General features: G+C 43.5%; 1 long non-coding RNA gene across 1 annotated transcript in view; it reads left to right on the forward strand.

The window, feature by feature from the left end:
* The window catches only part of LOC136368153 (uncharacterized), a 94498-nt gene extending 69862 nt beyond the window's left edge, over positions 1-24636 (forward strand). The window contains exons 2-3 of the long non-coding RNA XR_010744779.1: positions 24268-24311; positions 24423-24636. This is a non-coding gene — a long non-coding RNA (uncharacterized lncRNA). The remainder of the gene's footprint in view (positions 1-24267; positions 24312-24422) is intronic.
* Positions 24637-25013: the final 377 nt, after the last annotated feature.

Genomic DNA, 25013 nt, shown 5'->3' on the forward strand with positions numbered 1-25013 from the left:
CTGGAAGCTGGGAGAAACTGGGAATCAGGCAAAAAACTCTAAAAAAAGCCAATTGCTGCTCTTCTCTTCATGCAGATGTATGATCAGTCCCTTAGTTACTCCTTGTAAGAAATTTGTTAGTGACATCTTCATTGCAGTGACTACAAGGGTATTGTAGCCACTCTTATTTGTAACATCCTATTTAGACACAGATTTTTATTTTCACCATTTTAAATCTTTCACTGTTGCCCAGGAGTGGCAAAACTGATTATTTTCTACTCAAGGTTTCTTTGATGAGCATTGCTGGTGTGAAAGGTCTGTTTTAATGTAGGTTAGACAGATTCCTAGCAGCTGAATAAGAAATGTAGGTTTTGACAAAAATTAAAGGTGTGCATCCATAAAGTTCTACACACCAGTTCTTAGTTTTGCCAACTATTAAGTTAGGCAACAGTAGTAAAAAATACAATCACAACCTAGTGCAGATGAATAAGAAATATCCCCTCTGTTTGCTCTATCTATACCACATTTTCAAACTTTCTCCCAGAATGTGTGGGCTATAATCTTGGAGCAATTAAGATCCTGACCATAAGACATATCCAAAATCCCTTCCACCTTTATTTAAGAGCAATTTTTCAATCACCATAGGTTTCATTCTGGCATGTCAGTCATTGGGGTCTCCAGTTGTGATGGTTTTGGCTGCGACGGAGTTATTTTTCTTCATGGGAGTTTTGGGTTTGTCACCAAAATGCTGTTGATAACACACAGATATTGCCTTTACTGCTGAGCTGTGTGATGCTAGAGCTGAGCTGAGGGTTCTGTGTGGTGTTAAACTGAGCTCTGTGGCTCCAGGCTGAGCTGTGTGGCTCTGTTTGGTGTTAAACTGAGCTCTGTGGCTCCAGGCTGAGCTGTGTGGCTCTGTTTGGTGTTAAACTGAGCTCTGTGGCTCTAAGCTGAGCTGTGTGCCTCTGGTGTTAAACTGAGCTGTGTGGCTCCAGGCTGAGCTCAGGGCTCTGTGTGGCTCCAGGCTGAGCTGTGTGGCTCTGTTTGGTGTTAAACTGAGCTGTGTGGCTCCAGGCTGAGCTCAGGGCTCTGTGTGGCTCCAGGCTGAGCTGTGTGGCTCTGTTTGGTGTTAAACTGAGCTGTGTGGCTCCAGGCTGAGCTCAGGGCTCTGTGTGGCTCCAGAATGAGCTGAGGCTCTCAGCCACAGCAGCAGTTTGTTTGAAAGCTCCAGCAGAACGTCCCCCTCAGCTGTCCGTGCAGGTGAGATGCATTGCAGGATGGAGGCGGCAGGGGCTCAGATCCATCACTGTAATCACTGGCCTGTCCACGCTGACTGCTGCTTTGTGCCACACATAAACACGGGTGGCAGCAATTTATTGCCTTGGAATTGCAGGAAGAAATCCCTGTTTACTCATTTGACAGTGGTGCTGACATTCTTTTGTCTGTGATCTCCTCTGCCATCCTTCCCACCTGCTCTTATTTATGGCCAAACTTAATAGGAGTTTGAACGGATTTTCTTTTTCAGGTCTCTCTGCTTTATTTGTGGGGGTTTGGGGTGGTTTTTCGTTATTATCATGGCATGAAAGGTCTTGAAATCACTCCCAAGTGGCCATATCTGGTAGAAAATTTGATAACAAGTATTTAAAAAAAAAAAAAAGTAGTTCCCATGTTGTGTTAGAATAGGTTTGTGCCTGGAAGGATTGTGGCTTTCAGCTCATTCATTTCTCTGAGACCATTTCCAGCTCTCTCTCCTGCTGAACTAGGAAAGTTCTAATCCTTTATGTGAAGTGCATGTATGTGGAAATATTAATATTGGTAAGAAAATGAAATCAGATGAAAGTGTGAACAAAATGAAATTAATTAGGTTGCTGAAATAGGAGAATAATCCCGTATTATCACCTTGTCCCCTCATTTGTCTGCAGCTTGTAAAAGAATAGTGAGGCCATGGTTTTTCTGCAATATTATTTTATAGTTGCATGAGCTTTCTTCAAGTACAGAGAGAGATTTTCCCAAAGATCTTGCAGCCTTGGTTCCAAATTCTTATGCATGAAGAACGAATTGAAATATTCATGTGATAACTTTGTGAGAGGAGTTTATCTCTCAGCGTGGAAATGATGCCTCTTTAGCAGGGAAAGATGATCCATGCCATCCATGGGGTGCCAATAAAACATTCCATATGCCAGCAGGATCTGCTTCTCTTTGTCCTTTATAAGAATATGTCTGCATCTAATAGTGATAAAATGAAGTTTAAGCCATTCATAATTTACGTTGTATTCTTTTAATGAAAAAAATAAATTACACTAAAAAGCAGAAAGGTGGGAAATGTTTGGTGAGGCCACAGTAAGAGGTGAGCAGCAGCCAAATGGATGATCTTTGGCAGGTTTTCCCCAGAGAAACTGTGTAATGCTGATGCTGGGTTATAATAATGTTAATATTGAGTGTCAGTGACAGTTGTGATGGGCAAGACAAGGAAACACACAGTGTAAAAAGTTTTCAGCTCCATAAGACTCTCGAAGAACTGATGGCATTGCCTTCCTTTCCCTTCAAGGGGTGGGAAAGAAATCAGGAGAGGTTATGGTTGATGTGGGAAATGAGCAGCAGTGTTTTGTGTCCCATCCTCTTCACTCTGAGGTGGCAGAAAGCACCAGCTGCCAGTAGCAGTGTAAATAAGAGGGATTTGAACGTTGTGCTTCCCCTATCCAGGGTTGACATTTTTTGCAGACGTTTTCTCAGGCCCTCTTCTTATTTTTGATCCTTTTGTTGTTTTCTCAGTAACCTTGATGAATTCCTGAGAGCTCCAACAACAGAACTGCAGGTGGTTTGATAACATTGCTCACAACCAGTTTTGGCTGGTCCGTCAGCATGGTCTGTTCTACAGATACATTGCTACAGTCAGCTCTTGCAGACCCAGCAGCATTGCTGCTCTCTGGAGTTTGTCTCCTCGTGGGACACTTTCCAGACACTTTTCCAGTGCTGTTTTCTGGCCTGTCCTTCTCCCTTGGCATCCACTGGTGTCTGCAGGATGCACTTGCACAGCGAGTGCTGCTGTCAGTGGAGTGAGCCCAGCCCCTGCTCCAGAATCCTCCCCTGCTCCCCTCTCTGCACTGCAGGAGCACCCTTTGCCAAGATGTTTGGAACCCTGCACCTGGCAGCAGCTGGCAGTGCCATCACAGGTCCTGGAGCTTTTATTTGCAGATATTTATAGAGCTGGCAGCTCCCATTTATTGTTCACCGAGGTCTTGCTTCTGAATGTTCAACAGAAGTGTCACTGGTAATCGAGTCATGGGCAGTTTAATCTCATTAGTCCCCAGTTATGTCCTGAGCCCAAGGAAGGGAAAGGCAGGGCTCAGGGCTCAGGTTTGCAGTTTGTCCTGCTGCAAGGCTTCTGATTCCCCAATTTCTCTGGGTGTGTCTGCCCCAGACCTCCTCGTGGGGAAGATGTGGACTGGGATTGGCCCAGACACCACAGATCTGCATTCACACAGATTACAGCAGCACTGCCCAGTTTTCCAAGGCTGCTTTTATGTCTCAGGGGCTGAATACTTGGAATATGTTACTACTGCAATTTAGAGAAAAAGCTGATTTTCCACATTTAAAATGACTGTAATGTATTTAAAACCAGACTAAAAAACCCCACAGTGACTTCCCCCCACCCAGCCCATTGCCCCAGCCTGGAGTGTTGACTGGGATTCCAGAATTCCTGACCAGGCTCCCTTTGCTTTTGCTTTTTTCCCTTTCTTTTTCTGTTGATATTCCTGGATGGGTAGGTTTTATTGATGTCAGCTTCCATGACTGTCAAGGAACAATCTCATCATTTTCAGCTGTCCCTGTTTTAAGAAAATAAATCAAGGACATAAAGGTTTTTAAGACAGTGAATTAATGGAAGTGTAGACTGATCATTTATTATATCAAGCACTGCTTTTGACCTACACAGAGACAATGCTGTCTGTTCCTCTGCACGTCTGTGGGTTCTTTGGGTTTGAGTTCTCCTCTCACTACAATGTGAACATTCCTTTGTCCTGGGAATCAGAGCCCAGCCCAAATGGGACGAGCTGTGGCAAATAACAGGGAGGTGTGCAGAGGAAGAGAGCAGGCAGGAAGCACTGCCAAACAATGATGTTAGAATTCCATAAATTTCCCTTTTATAGCAGCCATGGCTTCAGTAATGTGGGTCATGCATAGCAGTGTTTCTGTGATCCTTAATGGAAAGCAGATTTTTTTTTTTTTCAAGTCAACAAAAAAGATCATCTGGATTAGCCTCATTAAAGTCGGTGCAATTTCTGGCCAAAGGATTGTGTCTATATGTTCCAGGAGTAAAACAGCATGTAAAATCTAACAGTACTTTGCAGTGATTTATTGCCTCTAGTTTTCTATGATTTTTAATCATTAAAGAGTATGTAAAAACATATTTTATACACAATCTTTTATCTTACATTTATTTTTATATTTCTCCATAGCAATTTATTGCAATAGATATATCACCATTACTATAGACATTTATAGTGCCATTAAAATTCAATGCCACCATAAATTTATGCTCCTTAAAGTTTGACATTTGTAACAGCTTCCACAAGGGCATATTTTATACTGAAAGTGAAACTTGAAGTAGAAACTTTTCTTAAATTTAAGATGTAGTCAAGGAAAGAAATGTCTTTTATCTGCTTTTAATAAATTCAATAACTTGGGTGACACTGTGTAAGGCTCCACTTCTGGATTTAATTTGCTCAAGACACTTCAAACAAGTTCCAGGTAAAACAGGATCTGCAAAACAATATTATAAAGCTATTATTTACTGGCTGAAACAAAAAACACAGATAGTATATAATGAGTTGCATGAGTAGGAATGAATATCTTGATTCTTCAGCTAGTAAAGTTTAAGAATGACAATTCTGAATATGGAATGTTTAAGATTATTTGAAGATCTTTGCAGAACCAGGCAGGAATTTCTCTCTCTCTCTCTCATATTAGTTTCTTTATTCATAGAAAAAAAAAATAGACTGCTGAATAAGTATCAGCATGGAGTTGAATGTAATGTGCAAGTGAATAGCAAGCTGATTTTCCTGATTCTAATTTTTTAAATAGAAATTCAAAGTGGAAAATATGTTTTCATGGTTCAGAGTATGTTGATAATGGTCAGAATTAGCAGCAACCTTTCCCTTGCACCCCCCTGGATTCCACACGGGGGGATGCATCAGTTCTCCATGGAAACATTTTCCTTCTGAGACCCACCAGAATCCAGCAGGTGCTCCAAACAGAGAGGGGCTGAGCATCTGAGAACAGCAGTCCCATGGGGATTGCAGATGCTGGGCAGGAAAGTTATCAGGAATTTGTTTGCCTTGATGAGATCCAGAGGTGTTCTTATTTTCAGCTTGTTACTAATGAAGTGGCAGGCATTAGCAAAATTTATTTTTCTATATAGAAAAAGCATAAATTTAGTTATGTGCAGTGTGTGAGAAGTGTTCAAGTCGCTGTTATTTGCATGTTTAAGAGCTGCACTGGTAAGATCTCAGAAAAACTGGGTGAGAAACAGGAGTTCTGGTGTAGCATCAAGTAATCACCCTGAATTAGCAATAAACCTGCATTATGTTTACCAGGAGCAGTATTTCTATAAACCTGGGGACAGATTTGATAGTCAATGAGAGGAAGGTGAGAGTGCTGCACGAGAGAAGCAAAGGGAAAGATAGGAAAAAAATCAAACTGTCAGAAGCAGATTTTATCATCTTTATTTCCTACTGAGGTTTGTGAGACGAGCTGCTCTGAAAACAGAGATTGCAAGGCGGTGATAAAGCATACCAGGAAACAACAAATGTGCTGGAAAACCACTTTAATATCTCAGTGTCAGGGATCTGGAGTCTGTCATCCTGTAGTTGCACTGTGGGGTTTTTTAGCAGGCACTCAGAGCTCTGGAAGCTTCACAAGGCCACGAGACGGGAACAGCTCCTGGCAAAGTCAAAAGCAAAGCTGGATTTCGGGAGAGAGGGTGTGACACAGAGCTGGTGTGGGGTGTACCTGTGTCCCAGCACAGTGCACTGGGTGCTCGACTCAAAGCTCTCTCTGGAGTCCAAATTAAGGGAGCTGCAGGGTTTGTAGTCATTAGTGGTGCCCCAGCCCCTTCCACGCAAAGCGGCTCCTTAGTGCTGTGGCTCTGACTGGCTGCTGTAATTACCTCAGCCAGCCTAAATGACCCCTCAGTTCCAACTGCAGAGATTCTGGGGGCAAACTCTGGCTGAGGTTAACCAGGAGGAGGTTATGGGATCACAAGGTGCAAATAACTACAGCAGGAACAAAACTTTGCTAATGGAGGGTTTCCAGTCTGCCAGACAAAAGTGTTTCACTGAGGCTGCTGGCAGCAGATGAAACTGAAATAGTTCATTTTGGAGGGGTTGGACATGTAGATTTTCCAATTGTAAATGTGACTATTTGTTTGGGTGAATCTTCCAAGAAAGCTTGTGGGAAATTCTTTATTGATAGAAAGTTAAAGTCAGATTTGGATCTCTTTAAAGCCAAGTTTGGATGCTTTTTATGGGATAATTTGAAATGATTTCAGTCAGAACTTACTGAAGTTCTGACTTCACAGAAGATAAAGGAGATAAAGCACAGGAGATAAAGCTTATCCAACAGCATTATTCCTGTATTAACTACAGCATTTCCCTGTGCTCCTTCATCTCAAGTCCTGCTGTGGTGTTGGGCTGCACCTTTCACTCTTTTTCCTTGGAGCAGGGGAAGGACACTGGGATTTGCCCGTGATCTCTCCCATTTTCTGCTGCAGGCAGGAGTATGTGGGGTCCAGAAAAGCTTTCTCATGGCCTCCTGTCTTTATCTCCCATGGTTTTACCTCAGTTTGAACATAACTCACAACATTAATATGAATAAACCTGTCGTTTTATTTCCATATTGCACATAGGGTATCTAATCAGTATTTATGACACGTAAGATTAATCCCACTCATGAGGAGAGGCCTTTATAATTCATTAGTGCCATCACCTTGCTTGGGTTACAAACTGTTCATTTCACTGAAGATAGAAAATCCATGTCCTAGGAATGTTCATTGTGCCTCTTATTTGCGAATTTATTACTCTTCTTAGTGGGAAAAATTTAAATGTAAAGGTATTTTTCAGTGGTAATTGTTGCATCAAGCCTTTGACCATTTCCATGAAAATGTGGCTGTTTTGGCAGAAAACAGCCTGGTCCCTTTGGAGACATCTCCGAGCTGGAGAAACTGGAGATCTGGCCTGAGTAAAAGCAGCAGAAGGAAGTGTTGGAGGTGTGTGTTTGGGGTTGTGTTTGCTTTGCCTTTCCCCAGGTGCTCTGCACCTGCAGTGCTGTCAAAGCTGCCCTGCCCCTTTCCTGGGCATAGAGGCTTCTTCATCCTCTTCATGTGCAGAGATACTGGGGTTTTTGGAACTGGACATGAAACCTGACATGATTATTTAATTATTTTTTTTTGTTAGCCTGTTTTTTGGAGTGTGGTTTTGCATTTATTGATGTTTGCTGAGGAAAAGAAGACACCTAAACTCCTAAAACCGTCACGTGGAGTTATTTAAAAAAGACTGAAACTCTGCAACCACCCAAAATTGGGTTTTGCTCTGTAGTGATTTTGGTCAGACTCTTCTTTCACTGAAACAGCTCCCTGTATATCATCCTTTCCAGAGCTGCCTTCTTCCTTATATTGAACTTGTGTTTTACAGCACATGACAAATTCTGGGGAAACATCACCTAATTTGATCAGTCTTCATTCCACGTTGGAATATTTTGTGAAATTTTAATGTTCTAATAACTCCATCTTTAAGAAAGAAGCCAAATGTTTGGGACGTCCCAATGACCCGATGTGTTTCAGGGAGAGCTGCTTTCCCATCAATTTAACTGTCCTTGTTCAAGTTTGCAACTTGCTTTTTTTCCTAGAGCATCTTACAATTGATTTTCATTTTCCTGGCCAGTTTACACTGCTTTCCAGCCTTTCAGGGACAAAAATTTTGACCTATGCTGAACAGCAATATGTAGAGAAATCGTTTTACATGCCTTGCTGGGTTTTCTCATGTCCTTTGCTTTGCTATTATAAGTCAGGAGACTTGATTCCATAATCAGGGGATTCTGACTCTTGTGCTGGTTGTTTGAGTGCCGTGGGTCACACTTGGACAATGATCACTTTGTGATCACTCCGTGATTGGAATGTGGCTCTTTGAGACATTCATTCATTACCTGAGGGTGATTTTTCACTCTGCTCCTGGTACCTGTGGGCAGAGAGGATTTGTTGCAGGAAGCTTTGCAAACAGACCTTGCTGCAGTTACCTGCTCTGCTGACAAGTTTTATCTGGAAGTTTCTGAATTGCCCTTTGCATGTTTGTGTGAAATAATGCTGTTGAGAAAGAGCAGGAGCTGTTTGACCATGCTCAAGCCGATGCCTGTCTGTCAATATATCCTCTCATGTGGAAAAAAAGTGTTTTTTTCTGAGGCTGGAGCTTTCCTGAGGGTGAGCCTCCCCTCTTTGCACAGGATTAAGAGTGATAAAAGCAGACTAGACAAAAGCAGATAAAATGCAACAAAACACAAAAATCGGAACTGCTGTACCAGGGGCCATCTTGTACCATTAGTATGCTGAGAAGAGTTTTGGTTGCATAATGACTGATGATTCATCCGTGGTGAATTCCTTACCCCAGTTTGCAGCGATTTCTGATACACCCTCCAGTTTTTATAACTTTGAGATCTCCATCTAAACTAGACCTCAGTTAAACACTGCAATAATGGTATAATTTTTCTCCAGCCTGCCCGTTCAGTTAAATTTTATTAGCGTAGGAAGTTTGGCAAAAGCTGTGGTGTTTACCCCGAGTTAAATCCAGAACTGCACTGGGTCAAACAGCAAACTGCATCTGTCCTGCAGTGCCAGCTGTGCTGTGGCTCGGGTCAGGGCTGTTCCTGGCCTCTGGTGGGACCCAGGAGCTCCCAGCTCCATCAGCAGTGGGACAGAAGGTGGGATGTGCTCACTGAACCCCCCGGGCTCTCCCCAGCTCAAGCAGTGATTGACTGCTCTGAGCCTTCTCCTGCTGGGAATTCCACACAGCCCAGAAACTGAGAGCCCAGAGCCTCCTGCTGCTGCACAGGCCCCCCACTCCTGGGGACAGGCAGCAGAGCCCACCCTGCAGGGCCAGGGCTGGGGACACGGGGCTGGGGACACGGGGCTGGGGACACGGGGCTGTTGGCACAGGACAGGCTCTGCACACATTTGGGATGCTCTGTCCCTATTTTAGGATCGTGCCTGATCTGGGAGGTCTCACAGGAGCACACAAGGATTCAGCAGGATGGTTTTGGGGGCTCTGGCTGGAAATGGGACTGCAGCCCCCTTGGAGACTCCTGTCACCATCTGGGCAGACACAGGGGACATGGGTCAAGAGGTTTGATTCCCCAGGCAAGCACTGCCCTGTGCAGAGCTGCTGGCAGTCCGGGTTAGGGTTTTTTTTGTTTGTTCGCTTTGTTATTTTGGTTCGATTTTAAACAGTCCATAAGTGTCTGAGCCATAAATAAAATTCTGCAATTGCATTTAAAGCAGAGCCACCCCTCAGGATATTGTTTTCCAGCTAAAAATCATTTTTTGTTGACACCAGGAGCGTACTGAGGCATTTGGCACCTTGCTGTCAGCCTCACCTGCAGGAGCAAGAGGCAGAGCCGAGGGGAGCTCTTGGGCTCTGGGTGTTGGTCCTGGGTGGGCTCAGAGCCGGTGCAGCCTGTGCATGCCCTACAGGTGTGTGACAGCTTTTTCCATCAGTTTAGCAGTGTCAGTCTCCAATGACCTGCTGACAAATGAGATCATAGCTCCTGTGCAGTCAGAGGGGGTTGATTATTCGATGTAGCCCTCATTACTTGCAGAAGACAGAATGTAGCACCAAAACCAGCTCGTGGCATGGAATGTAAATAACAACCTATGAAGGCTCCTAAATAAATAATGCCATTAATCCAGAGTGTGCTCGGGGTTTTGTTTTCGTTTTATTTGCTGAAAGGAATCCGAAGCAATAGCGTTATTTATCCCCAGAATAATGTTACTATAGTAACTGTTGTACTTCCTTGGTAGCTGTGCACTGGAGTTGGGAACTTACTTGGGGGGAGATAAGAAATTTGTCCAAAAATTGGTCATTTCAATAAAACAGGTGTTTGCCTGCCTTGAGAGCCCCAGAGCAGCAGAAGCTCCCAGAGCTTTGTGAGGGGTGGGAGAGGGAGAAGTGCTGGAGTGCAGGGACTTGCTCTGCACCAAGTTGGCTCTTCGTTAAAATTGTTTTGCCCTGGCACTTTTGCAATATGGGCTGTGGGGGTAACCATGGAAACACAGACTCTAAAAATTGAGGACTTAAACACGGTGTTGTGAGAGTCCTTCAAATGGGCTGAAGTTGATTGTTAGAGATGTAAAGCTGCACAGAGCTCACCCAGGGAGGGGAGAAACTTGTTTTGCTGTGATCCCTAAAGCCCAGAGTGTCCTGACTTCACAAGGCTGCCTTGCAGCTGCCCAGATGTGAAATCTGTGGGGTGCAGTGGGGGAGTCCTTAAGGTGCTGTGGGGTTTGTCCCATCCATTGGAAAGCAGGGAGTGGTATTTGGGAGATCAGTGTTCCTTCATCTCCTTGTGGGATCATATTGGGAAGAGGAGAGGACAGGACATCCCCATCCTACAAAAGCCAGGCACGTTGGTAGCTTCAAGAAGGTCCTGAACAGGTATGAGGAGAGTTGGGAAGCATCTACTTGGCCTTCAATCCCTTTTCTGCTTTTCTGGCTCAGATTTCCATACTCACTGCTGTGCTTCCTGCATGTTCCAAGGTGCTTCATGTGCTAAAACTGTCTGTGCTTGCAGAGTGAAATTTGGGAACTATTTTACACTAGCTAAAATTGTATTTTGCAGCGTAGTAGAATCTAAATCCTTGGAAGACTCTGTTTCGTGTGCTGGGTTGGTTTTTAACACTATAGTTAGTGCTGTGCTACACAAATATTTCCATCCTCCCCTTATTTTAGTGGGATTCTAAAATGAATCCAGGAAACTCATCAAATACAGAGCCAGGGTGGGCTGAGGGAAACCAAACAAACCACAAGCTTATTCTGGGGTAAGCAGGGAACTAATTGTATTTATTAAAGAAAACCCCCAAACCCACAACTTCTGTAAGGTAACAGTGAAGAATTCTGTATTCTGAATTCTTTATTAAAAGTTGAGAGGTTTAGCCATTTAGAAACTTATTATGATATACTGAATTTCTTCAGGTGTGTCAGGGTTATGAGGGCTATGGGAAAGGATTATTCAAACAATTTGGAAATATTAGTACACGCCAGTGAAACTTTCTATTGTCAGCGACCATGGCTTTTTTTTTTTTTTTTTTTTTTTTTGTCAGAAAAAAGGATTTGGTTAATTAATGTATCCCTGATTACTTCCAGAGTGCAATATGTGGTAGGTAATATGCAAGCTGGTTATTACCTTAGATTCATTTTTATGTCAGTCTGAATTATTAAAGCAATTATAATTCACCATTCAAAGGTCTGAAGGAAGTAATATATGCTTTAAATTTCATGAAACACTTTACTAATGAAAATCCCCAGTGATGTTAAGAGTAGTATTAATGTGCAGAAGGTGAGCGGGGTTTTAGCTGGTCTGACAATAAAATGTGATAGACTGGAAGAGTTCTTTATGAATAAATTTTGAATTAGTACATGTCTAAACCACTTTTGGTTAGAACATGGTATTTGTAAAAGAATATGGTCTGTAGCAGTTACTCATGGGATTCATTGACATATTTCCAATTAACTCGTAGAGTGAAAACCAAAATGAAACGTGAGTATATCAAACTCCTGAATTGGAGTAAACTTGTGGAAGGGTGGGCATTGGCAATATTTTCCCCAAAGCTAGATCCTGTTACCCACGTCAGTGTCCTTTTTATTTTCTTCTACGATGTATTCCTTGAAAAACAGAAGTTTAAAAAATAACAGTGGCTATCTGAAGTTTATTCTGGATTAATACAGGAATTCAGGAATATAATGGCAAGAAAAATTACTATATTTGGTTCTTTGCAATACATATTTGTGCACAAGACTAAATGCTGTTGCCCTAATAATTCAAACCACTTAAACAAACATTTTAGTTAAAAAAAAAGTGATGTTATTTGTAGCTTTTTAAAGGATTGTGAAAACACAGAAGAAGGAAAGGTGAACCAGGATTATACAGGCATTTGTGTCCCAAACCTATGTGTTTTGTGAAGTAATTTCCCTAAGTTCTTCAGATAAATATATATTTATTTTAAAAATCAGGTTGAGCAGCACGCTAGCAGAGCCAAAGCAGGTTCCTGCCTTAGCTGCTGGTGAAGGACAGAAGCAGTGAGGGTGCTGTGTGAGGGTGCACTGAGCTGCTGATTTATAGCAGCTCATTAGACCAGTGTGGAACTCCTCATCTCCTCCACAACTGCAATTCAGTGTCCAGACCCAAGGGAAAACAAAACTTCCCCCAATTTGCCATTTTATTTCTATAGCTCCTTTAGTCCAGGTGGTTGACTTGAACCACGGACTTGAAAATGCCTTTGGCTCCCCTTCATCTGCACTGCTCAGCCCTGAAGGGAAAATTCCCTCCAGCATGGGATAATCCAGCCCTAAAATCACCCTGCAAGGTGAGCTGGGGCTCTGGGGGCTGGCAGGAGGCAGTGAATTCCCTGTCTCCAGCACAGTGCCGCTCTGGAGCTGAGGAATTCCGTGCTCCACCTGGCAGGGCAGGGCTCGTCCTCCACCTCACCCTGCCAGCTCAGCTAATGGCTCTTCAGGAGCCCAATGGATCTTAATAAAAAATGGAAATGGTTTTGCCCCTTCATTTTAATTAACATTATGTCTACATTTCGATGATAATGGATAATTAAGTGAGTTACCTTGACATTGGAATGTTCTTGGAAATAATTTACTACGCAATTTCATTAGGTTAAAGACATTTGTCTATTTTATTTTGAGTGGAAGTTTCATCATAAATATTTCTGAATATGATTTATATGTAAGCTAATTATCATTCACAGAGTCAGGACTTTCCAAACTGCAAAATTCATTGTGTGCATTTAAAAAACCTTTTTGTGACCATACATGGATTGTATCTATCACTTCAAAGAAATATTGCTTTGTTGTTGTTGTTGTTTTCCTGAAGTCTCCAGTCATCTGTTATTCTGTAAACACATAATGAGGCACACAAGCATTCTCATGGAGTATTATTATTTTGGGGATAGCAAAGTTTGGCTTCATAAGGGGTGGTTTACTACACTTCAGAGAAAAGTGTTAATCAGTGAAAATAGTTCTTCAATAAAAGCAGAAAGGAATGCAAAGAGGCAATTTTTACCTGTGTTTTTTCACCTAAATGGTTGCCTTTTGGCCAGCTGTGGTATTGCCCTGAAGCATCCTTGTTCAAGCAGAAAATGAAAGTGATAAAATGAACTTTCTGGGCTTAGGAAGGAGCACGTCTTGTTCATAAATCTTCTTGCATATCTATTTAAAACGAAAGAGGGGATCCATCAGAAAAATCCTTCAGTAGCAGTTCTGTTCCTCAGCTTCTTGCAGGGTCATGGCCTCAATTCACAGAAATGCTTAACTGGGTTTTGTGCAGTGGAGAGACTCTAAATGCAGAACTTCTGCACTTGAGAGGTGCCCAAAGCTCACCTAAATAATGATGGGATTGCAAATTGGTACTACTGGGTTGTTTTTCAGTTATTAGGCATAATTCTATCAAAAGATGCATTTCACATATCCCATGGAAGGGGTCATTAAATTTATTGGTCATTACCAATTTATTGGTAACTTCTGACGTGTGAGAACTTAGAGAAGGCCTAAGTTTCCCTCAAAGAGGTTGTCAAACACATTGCAAAAATCACTTCTAATGTCAGATTTATAAAAGAATTTTTGGGAGATCTGCTGCTTTTGTGATGCAAATTATCAACTGCATTGTGGAAACAAATTCCACAGTTGTTTATTTTGAAATATAGTGAATTCTTCAGTCCTGGTATTGCTGGTTTGCACACCATGTACAGGAACAAAGGTGGGGATGAAGAGAAAGGGAAATGAGTAATATTTTGAGAAGAAGAACTTAAGGAGAGTATTTAAATATATGATGTGATACAGTGATCTGTGAAAGAACATTCTATTGCAGGAAATACAGTGGCGGTCATAATCAGACTATGAAATGGTACAGGAATATCAGATGTCTCCTGGAAGCTCTGTGGAATATTGTTTGGTAACATTGTTCTGTCTGTAATTAATCTCTCTAAAGCCAAATCCTGCAGTTCATTCTCTCAGGGAAACTGGAAATTCAGGACCTGGAGTTACTTGGGTCCATTTTGCCATTGATTGAATATTGAATCATCTGCTGGATCTGTGGGAACAAAAGGGCAACTTCAGTTTCCACAAAGCAGATGAATCTGTGTGTTAATATTTGAGATGGACCAATCTGTAACAGTCAGTGACACTTTCATTTTTCTGTGTCTCTCAGCTAAAGTCTGGACATGTTTCCACTGAAACATTTGAGAGAAACCAGACAGGCAAAGAGTTTGCTGCTTTGTCTTCTCCCTTGTCTAGCCCCATCCCCCTCCTGCAGCAGCCAGCTGAAATAAAGGACACAGTCTCAAGCTGTGCCAGGGGAAATACAGGTTGGATGGTAGGAAAAAGTTTTTTACAGAAAAGGTGATAAAGTACTGGAATGGTCTCTGGGGAGGTGCTGGAGTCCCCATCCCTGGGTGTGTTTAAACAAAGCCTGGATGTGGCACTCAGTGCCAGGGTTTAGTTGAGGTGTTGGGGCTGGGTTGGACTCGATGATCTTGGAGGTCTCTTCCAGCCTGGTGATTCTGTAATTCCGTGAATTCTGTAAATTCTGTATAGATAATTTGAGGATCCTTGGAGTTTGGTGATGCTGCACCTTCATTGGCTGGCAGTGCCCTGGGCAGTTCCCTGTGCAGTGCCATGGGCTGTGCCCTGGGCTGGCAGTGCCATGGGATGTGCCATGGGATGTGCCCTGGGCTGTGCCATGGGCTGTGCCATGGGCTGTGCCCTGGGCAGTGCCATGGGCTGTGACCTGGGCTGTGCCATGGGCTGTGCCATGGGCTGTGCCTGGGCTGTGCCATGGGCTGGCTGTGCCCTGGGCTGTGCCATGGGCTGTGCCATGGGCTGGCAGTGCCATGGGCAGTGCCATGGGCTGTGCCATGGGCTGTGCCATGGGCTGTGCCATGGGCAGTGCCCTGGGCTGTGCCATGGGCTGTGCCATGGGCTGTGCCATGGGCAGTGCCATGGGCTGTGCCATGGGCTGTGCCATGGGATGTGCCCTGGGCTGTGCCATGGGCTGTGACCTGGGCAGTGCCATGGGCTGTGCCTGGGCTGTGCCATGGGCTGTGCCTTTGGCTGTGCCATGGGCTGTGCCATGGGATGTGCCATAGGCTGGCAGTGCCATGGGCTGTGACCTGGGCAGTGCCATGGGCTGTGCCCGGGCTGTGCCATGGGCTGTGACCTGGGCAGTGCCATGGGCTGTGCCCGGGCTGTGCCATGGGCTGTGACCTGGGCAGTGCCATGGGCTGTGCCCTGGGCAGTGCCATGGGCTGTGCCCTGGGCTGTGCCATGGGCAGTGCCATGGGCTGTGCCATGGGCTGTGCCCTGGGCTGGCAGTGCCCTGGGCTGTGCCATGGGCTGTGCCATGAGCTGTGCCATGAGCTGGCAGTGCCCTGGGCTGGCTGCAGGGCTGTGTCACAGCTCTCTGAGCAGCTGCTGCCAGGGGATCCCCTGTGCCATCCCCATCCCACCCACCCTGAGGGGACAGCAGGAGTGGGGACAGGGTGGGGTCACCCTAGTTTGGGAGGAGACTGCCCCAGATGAAGCCCTCAGAAGTAAAAAACCTCTCTCCTGTCCAGCCCGCAGTGTGCTGAGGATTCCCTGGGGATTTGGTGAGTCTCTTTTCTCAGGAGTTTGTTCCACGAGGGTTGGAAACTGAAGATCTCCTCTAAGCTCCTTTTACCCACCCCCATAAGACATCTTAGTTTAGGCAGCCACCAGAAAAATAACACAAATAACACCAATAACAGAAAAATAACACCAATTTTACTGGCAGCTCCCCAGCATCGGGGTTTTGCTGCAGAGATGCTCTGGAGAACTGTTCTTGCACCTTTTCTTGTTTGCTTTCTCCCCTCACAGTTCTTTAATGAGGACATACTCCAGGTTTGAATTTTCTCTCCTTTTAAATATTGATTCATGCATTGACTTTAATGGGAGCAGAGTTGGATAATGCTAATTAATTAATAATTAATACAAAATAATTCTTAGCCTAACCTAAATTACGGATCAAAAATCCACTCACACTGGCAGAGCCATTTAACAGAGGAAAACTAAAATGAGCAGTATTTTGGTTCCTCTCTAAAAACTATCCCTGTCATCTTTCTGCCCTCTCTAAAGATTATCTTTCCATCAGTATTTTGTTATTAGGCCAAATAACTGAAGTAGATATCAAGAAATTTATTTTCATGGGGGAGTCAGGCTTGCCAAACCCAAATAGAAAGGAAGATTTTTAGAAAGGCAGATCCTTGGATCATATCATTACCAACATGCTGAGAAGATGAAAAAGATTGAAGGTAACACTATAGCAGGATTTTTTTTCTACTGCAACAATTTTTTTGTGCTTTAAATACCATACAACCCCTTTTAAAAATCTAAAATTGAAAATATTTATTCAATACTAACTGTATTCCAGTGTCAGGGTTCTTAATTTATTAATGTAGACATTGATATTGAAAATACTGTGTCCTGTGCATTATCCATGACCATTATAAGAGGAATTTCCATGAAAAAAAAATGTTTAAAGCACATTTCACAATAGCTTAAATAAACCAGTTCTATACTTCTTTCACAATTTTTTTTCTATGCTGCAGCTAATACGACTTTCAGATCAACTTAAATATATTCCCAACTTTATGTCACGTTGAATAGTATTCCATACAGAATATATAAAATACAAACTATTCCTCAGATCTCAGAGGGGAGCCAGTTCACATTTTTGAGGGCAAGAATGTTGGTTTAACCTCTGTGAACGCCCGGCTGACACAAAACACAGAGAGAGCTGGTTGAAATACCTGAAGTTTGCCTGCTTTTGGAAAGGAATTCTGCCTGTGCTCCTTCTGTCTCTGCATGAAAGGAGGCTCGTTTTTGAGGCTGCAGCCTCAGTCCTGCTCCTGTGGCAGTGTCAGGGCTGGCAGCTGACGAGATGTTTGACTCCAGCTCTGCCATCAGGGTGATAGACAAGGCTGCCGTGCTGACAAAGGCTTGATCACAGCCCTACACTCCTTGTACAAAAGAAGGCTTTTCCCCCCTTTGTTTCTGCCTTTCCTTTTTTTTTTTTTTTAAATAGAACACAAAGTATGAAGGCTCATCTAAGTAGGAAAGATCCATCAAAATCTCTAATTAAATACATGACAGCTGGTGAATTAGAGCATTCTGTCTTAGCGCTGCCATCCTATAATACTTCATAATCCTGAGAGTCCAAAGTATGAATTAATTACGCTTATAAGTACCCTGATAACCAACTAAAGGGGAAAAATAATCAAAAGCCACCCTGAAAGGTCTCTGAGAATGTAGGCAGTGCTGCTAATCACGAGTGACTACAACCAAATTATTCCCAGATTACCAGGCTTTGGAGAGGCTTTGAGAGAGAATACGCTGGTATTACAAGACTTTTTGGCTAAAGAAACTGTTTGTTTTTAAAATAACGTGTTAAAAAAAGCACTTTTAGAAGTGTTGTGGTTTGACCCCAGGCAGCACCTGAAGCACCACGTGGCTGCTCATTTGCTCTATCCCCAGTTGGATGGGGGAGACAATCAGAAGGATAAAAGTGAAAAAAAAAATAGGAGAAAAATCAATGGGTTTGAATAAAAATAGTTCAATAGGTAAAGCAAAAGCTGGAAAGCAAAGTTAGGAGTTCATCCCCCATCCCCCTGGGCAGGCAGGTTCAGCCAGCCCAAGGAGCTGAGTTCCATCCCAGTGGCTTGGGAAGCCAGGAGTGTGTCAGCCCTGCTGAGCAGTGACCAGAGCAGCCCCCTGTTCTCACCCTGCTCCCAGCACAAACCCAAACCACAGCCAGCCCCTCACCTGCCTCTGGCAGCAAACCCCTGCTCTCCCAGCCACAACCGGCACAGAAAGCCATGTGTTAAACACCAGCTCCTGACAGCTGGCTCAGCCCTCAGCCTTGCAAGGATAAATGTGATAAAAAACCACCCCTAAAGTCACAGTTTGAGATTAGCCCTGTTGTCTTCAAAAAATAGAAGTTTAGAGACAAACTTGTGTTCACGTGCTGTGAGTTTGTTTAGGTTTACTGGTGAAGAGGTTTTGGTGGCTTGTTGCTACTTTAGGGGAAAAGGAGCAGAACTAAAGCAGGAATTTTCATGCACTTTAGAACACTCTGAAACTGAAATACTCTGGGTCTGGGGCATGTAATTTTTTAACGTTGAGAGTCAGAGATTAAATGTTCCACTGAAACATTCGCTTTGAAATTGCTCCATCCATAATCCAGATCTGAAAGAGATATTGCTAAGGAAAAACTTTTAAACAGCCCTAGTGATTCGTACTCAGCTTCTCTTTGATTTTTATTTTTTTTTGCTGTCAAGACTTAAGGGGTTTTTTTCCTTAGGATTTTTTAACTTAGTTTTTTCTCATTAAATTTTTTCTCATTAAATTTTTTCTCACTAAAATCTATCCTACAAAATATGAAACATATATCTTTACATTTCTGTTCCTGTATATTTTGAATGAAACTGGACCTGGATGATAGAGCTTACAGAAACCTCTTCCTGCCTGTTTATTCACTGGTTTCACTGGTTATTCACAGGCCATGCAATTACACTGAAAACACACTTGAGTTTTTGGATGCTCTCGAAATCCATGTACAGTGAATTCTTTCTGTGTGAGGGTTCTTCCTCTTTTTGCTCAGCAGATGGTCAGGTGTCAGTACCACGACTGGGATGTGAAGAGATGATTAATTTCAGACAAGCTTGGCCTGAAATCCCTGAGTTCACATATTCCTGAGTCAAGAACACTTCTTTGGAAATACATTATAGCTGTCTTTTGAAGTTGCTGCGCTTCAATCTGCTAAAATTGCTATTTATTTCTCACAGTTGTTAACTGGCACCATTCATAAACTGAAATCTGGTTACTGTTATTAGAAGCCAGAGTAAAACTGCAATTCCTGCAATTCAGGTACTGGGTCCTTTCTGACCTAGTTTGTAGATGAACTCTGCATGAAACAAGAGAGGGAGAAAATGCCAAATATTTCTCATGATAGAGAAGAATTTGAGGTAGCCAACAGATTTATTGGATTCTCTTTGTAAGAGGTGCAGTGTTACTGAGGAAGGAGCCCATTCAGTGGCATGCTTGGATGGAGAAGAACCACTGAGTAGCTTTTAAGTGAACTGATTTCTCCCTTGGAGGGTTCTGCTGTTTTCCCTAATCCATCTGCTGACCTGCCATTTTGATGTAAGAAATGGCAGAAAAGACTGCTGGTCCTGGATCAGCTACACGAGAATGACTTTCACCAAATGAGACCCTTTCATCATTCTGGTGGGCTGAAAAATCACTTGTCACAGTCCTGAGAAATGCTCGTCACAAGAGCACGGAATTACTCAGGCTGGAGGGAGCTGGGGGAAGTTCCAACTTCCCAGTGCCTTCAGCCCAGCAGGCAGCCCGTGTGGCCAGGGGTGATTTATCTCGCCAAGCCCATGACAAGTGGTGGTGGTTTTGGCTGTGCTGCCACCCTCCCTGCAGGCCTGAGCACGGAGCTCATCCATCTCCTTCCCTGGTGGCCTGTCTGCCTCTCCAGCCTCCATCCCGGCTGCTGGGACACCACTCACCACCTCCCTGTGCCTGCAGGGTTTGTCCTCAAGAGCTGCTCTGGGCTCCTGCACCTTTTGGGAGTGCTTCAGAGCATCTTTAAACTGAGTGCTTCAGAGCATCTTTGAGCCTTTTTTTTTTTTTTTTTTTTTTTTTTTTTTTTTTTTTTTTTTTTCCTAAATGTGGTTTGTAATTTCCACTATTCTTGTCGGCACCTGGCTGCCCAAGCTCCTCATATGGGCTCTGTGCTCCAAAGGGTGGGAAAGTGGCAAAGTTGTGCTGGCCCAGCACAGAATTGTGTCTGTGAGAGATGGGCATGGGCTGCCCTCCCTGAGGCACCAAACCAGCCCATCACCATCCCCTCCGCTGTGTCTGGGTTTGTTGTGCCACATCCACTGAAGACACCACGGTGGGGAAAACCCCCCAAAAGTGTGCATTGAAATCCTTCTGACCTTCCCGTGGGATGAGGTGGGACACGAACAAAGGCACTCCTGTCAGAAACTCTCCTGGGCGACCTGAGCTCTGCTGCTCTCAGATTTGGTTGCCAGTGCGGGTGCCAGCAGATGGCACTCAGGAATCTGGAATGTTGTTTCCTATGGGGCTTGCTGTGACCGAGACAGCTCTGCAGGGCTGGGAGCTGCCCCTTCCCCACTGCGAGGCTTTTGTGGCTTCCCGGGGACACAAACACTGCCATGGTGACTGACATGTGGCACTGATGCCGCTCATCCTTGGCTGGGGAAGTGCTCAGACCCGGGTTGGATGTTCTGAACTCGTTGCTGTAAAGAGAGCTGGAATGTTGTTTGTATATTAAAATCCTGTGTTGGTTTATTGTTGTTTGTATGTGGGTTGAGTAATGCTGTCCAGTGGCATAGATTGCATCATTTAATCAGTTTTCAGTTTTGATTACAGCAACCAGCAGGAGACTCAGAGTTGCCAAATGTAATTAAAATGTTAAAAAAAAAAAAAAAAAAAAAAACCCAAACCAAACCAAAGAACAGAAGCAAAGAAGAGTTCAAAGATAATTAAAGCTGAGAAACGTTTATTTTCCTGTGAACTTTTGTACTGCTGTGCTGAGGAAAGCTGAATATTTTCTGTCTTCAACATCCCCTGCCTCGGGTTGTTTGGATCTGGGGTTAGATCATCATTTCCATCTTAGTGCAGAGCTTTGTCAGTGACTAATGCAGCCAACACTAGACTAATTGCACGAATACTTTTCAGGTTTGCAATGTAACACAGTTCTTTATTCTGAGTCTGGTCCTGTTGCAAGCAAAGGTAAAAGTTTTTCAGTGGCCCTGGACTTTTCTCTCACACTGGGAGCAAAAAGATGATTCCACTGCCTTGTACCACGGGTGGATTGACCTCCCTGGCTCCTGGTACCTTGTGTTTGGGCTTTATCATCTGTGGAAGGTGATCTGCAATGAAAAGATAAGGGCTGACCCCGTGTCTGGGTAAAGGTTGGACATTTATAAATGTACAAAACCCCACTCGAAGGCTGTGTCAGAGCCCTGGTCTGTCAGAGAACAGAAACCTTTTATCAGGAATCCTGAGGTTATTCTTGGGCTGTTTATATGGTTTTTGCACAATCTTGTTTAGTTTAAGTAGCTTTGCCTCTTCTCTGGGCTGTGCTTTCATTTCAGTATTATTCAGGTTTATCTTAATAGTCAGGGTCCCTGGGTGTTTTTGTTGCTAAACTCGTTTGTGATCTCACAAGGAAGAGCTGATGATTACAGATGATAATGATATTATTCCCAGTCCCCCTTTTTAATGTTTTCACTTAGAAATAGCACAACCCCCTCAGTAACAAGATGTATTTGCAGTCCCTTGACAAGGACCCTTTTACTTCAGCCCCATGCTCCATAAATCTGGAGAAAAAAAAGTCATCTGTGGGGGGAAGCTTCTCTTGTGCACTTCTCCCCCTGATGGACCTGCCTTTTTCCATGTTGAGTCTAAGGATGAAAAAAGTCTTTAGAGTTATTCTTGTGCCCAAATGAGCTCCTGAGCTGCAGTCTTAGTCAGGAAGCACTTGCACATTTGAGACTTTCCAACAGTAGTAAAAGAATTTATTTGTACCAAGTCCAGACAAAGCAGAACAGGAAGGCCTGGGCAGGCTAAGTCTGAGGATCTGAACCCTTTTTGGTTGCCTGCCCTACAGAGAAATGAATAGATTGATGTTTTTTTAATGTAGATGATGATTTGCTTGAAATATTCTGAACTGTCAGCTTGGCAGGATCTTCATACACTTTTGTTAGCTAATCAAAGACAGATTGCAGGCAGGAGCCATATCTAAATTTATTAAGAAAATTAATAGACCATTTAAATTTTACTAGAATTAGGCTAAGATACAATAAGCATTTGCACCAGCAGATCCTCATTAGCTGTACCATTGACCTGGTGCCTGGTGTGTAATGGGGAATTGACATCTAGATTTGGGGACAATGGTGCTGCTAATGCGAGTTTGAATCATTAGGGGGGAACAAAAGACTAATTTTATACATGTGTCAGATTTTACTTTTCATATTAATTTCCCTGTGTGAAATTATGGACTATTAAGGACTGCCAAGTTAAGGTTTCAAGGCTTTTTTTGGCCTGATCCAGGAGTTTTCTTGCTCTCTATTCTGTAAATCTCTGTACACTCTGGCTGTGAGGGAAGTTTCATGTCTTAATTTATTTACATAATATTTTTTGGAAAGTTATCAACCTGCTGACTGTTGAGACCCTAATTCTGTATTTTCCTGAGAGTATCAGTCTGTCTGGGATAGTTAACCATGCAAACAGATCCTTGCAAAGTTTCAGTAGATTTAAGCTGGGTTTTATGATAATCTGTCTCTGCCTCGTGCTGATATTTTTAAATCTTGTGAAAATTACCCCCTTTTTCTTTATTAGGTGACTTTTTCAAATCTCCATAAAATCTGTGGTTGGGTAGGATGGTTCCTTGAGGTGAGTCTTCACTTTCCAAGAATCTGCCTCAGCAAGCCTTAGTAAGCATAAGTGTATGCAGTGGGAATTATTTCCCCCAAGAGGACTGTTCAGCACTTTAAAGAAGATTATATAATTGAAGCCAAATTATTTTTAAACTATTTTTTTTTTCTGTCTTGAAATTGCAACCGTGATCAAGAGTGAATTCAGTGTATGGAATTCTTAACACTGACAAACAAAATGGCCTGGGTTTGAAAAGTTGATTGTGTCATTCACACGTGCAGGTAATTTATGAATTGGCCTTTATAAATAACTTTAGGAATGGCATTGGTGATTTGTTCTGTGGTGTAGGGACAGGAATGAGGATTGATAATGTTCTCAGCACAGCTTGTGCTTTTAGCTGCATGTGACCAAATAAACATGCATTTAAAAAAATATCCCCCTGCCCTTTTAGATGACGTTACATCTAAGAGGTATTGCAAATAAGCTGTACAGCTCTGAGAAGCTCCTGTGCCTGTTGTCCAAATCCATTTCATTTGCAGCACATCAGCACCAGCCTCAGCCCCATTCAGAAGTTAACTGTCTTGTGATGCAGGCAGCAACCCAAACCTGTTTGGATTAGGGGAGAATTCCATGAGGTGTGTGGGTTTGAGGTGGTTCTTGCAGCCAGCAGTGCTGGTGGCAGCAGTGGGTGAGGAAGGAGGTGGTTCCCCGGCTGGGGCTGATGCAGGGGATGGTGCTCATGGTTTGAGGTGGCAGCTCTGCTGGGATCCTGCCCTGCTGCTCAGCTCCTCATGCCTCCTGGTGCAAGCCATGCCACTGAACTCTTCTGGGCTTGGGCCACCTGGCTTTGATCTCCCTTCAGTTCTTGGTTGAACCCAGATGAGTTTGGCCCCCTGGCAGGAGCTGGAGGCCAACAGGAGGAGATAGAGTTGACCATGCTGCCAACAGCTCAGGACACACATTTCAGAGCAAGCCAGTGTTTATCTGCCAGCTCTGATACAACATTTAGAGCTCTATCAGAGTGGCAGAGAAAACTTAAGTGAGTGAATGTCACTCTTCTCCCTGGTCTGCAGCTTTCAGTGTTTCTTATCTTCCCTCTTTGTGCTCTGCAAACACAGCCCTTATCCTCTATTCCCTTCACACTCCTGCCAGTCCACACGTTCTGCACTCCTGGCTGCCAGTTGTGTGCCCAACTGCTCAGCAGAGCCAGCTCTGTCCCTCAGGCAGGAGCTTTGCTGATAGTTTAGTCCCACCAGGCTAAGCCAGCCTGCAAGCCCTGCCAGTGTTTGCCATCCTTTCATTCCAGAAAGGACTTCAATCCCTTCAGTCCCAGTAGGTAAAAGCAGATATTGAGTGAACTGAATCATTTCCCTTCTATTTCAGAGCTATTAGAGATATTCCCACAGGTGCTGATGGCTGCTTTACAACTGCTGGAAGGGATTATAAAGGAAAGGAGTGAATGTTGTTTGTTTTTTATGTAAGTTTAACCTACTTACTCTGTATACCTCATTTTCTTTCCTGTGATGTTCAGGCCAATAAACAGCAATCCCAGACACTGACCCATCTTTACAGCAGGTATGGAGCAGCAAGCCTTTGAAAGCTTCAGCTTCTCATCCTGAGCAGGAGCAATCATCCTCCTGTTTTTCCCTCTTATTGAAGACTGAGGTAACTCATCTTCTGTTGCAGGCAGAGCTGGCAGCTCAGGGATTTGCAATTCCAGTGATTATTCCACAACTTTTAAATTCTGCTGCTTGTAGAGAAACCAAAGCTGGGCTAACAGTGGATGTATAATATGAAAATGTGCCCTTCCTATTTTGTTCCCCTTGGGCTTTGCTCACGGGAGAATGTGGAACTTGCTGAGGCAGAGATCTCTAATCTTACTGAGCAATCATGCTGGTGCTACAAGGATGTTAATGATGTTTTACCACCTAAGAGGGTGATGAAAGGAGAGCAGTCGAACACCTGAGCATGTATAATTTAAATGTAATAAAATCACAATATGAGTCCTAAGTAGAAAAATTAGCATCACTAATTATTGCTTGCTGATTATTGCTGTAAGCTGTTCCTCAATCTTTTTTTTTTTCTTTTTCTTTTTAAATCCATGCTGTTAGTGGATCCAGACATCAAGATAAATTCCTGACACCACATGTACTCAAATTTCTGGCTGTCACCAAGTTCAGCTCTGTCTCTGTCAGTGGTGTGAGGCACAGTTTGATTCAGGGTCCCTGAGAGGGAAAGGTTGGGCAGAGCTGGGATTCCCAGAGTGCTCCTTGGAAA

Source organism: Sylvia atricapilla, chromosome 15 (genome assembly GCF_009819655.1).
Source record: "Sylvia atricapilla isolate bSylAtr1 chromosome 15, bSylAtr1.pri, whole genome shotgun sequence".
Taxonomy (NCBI): domain Eukaryota; kingdom Metazoa; phylum Chordata; class Aves; order Passeriformes; family Sylviidae; genus Sylvia; species Sylvia atricapilla.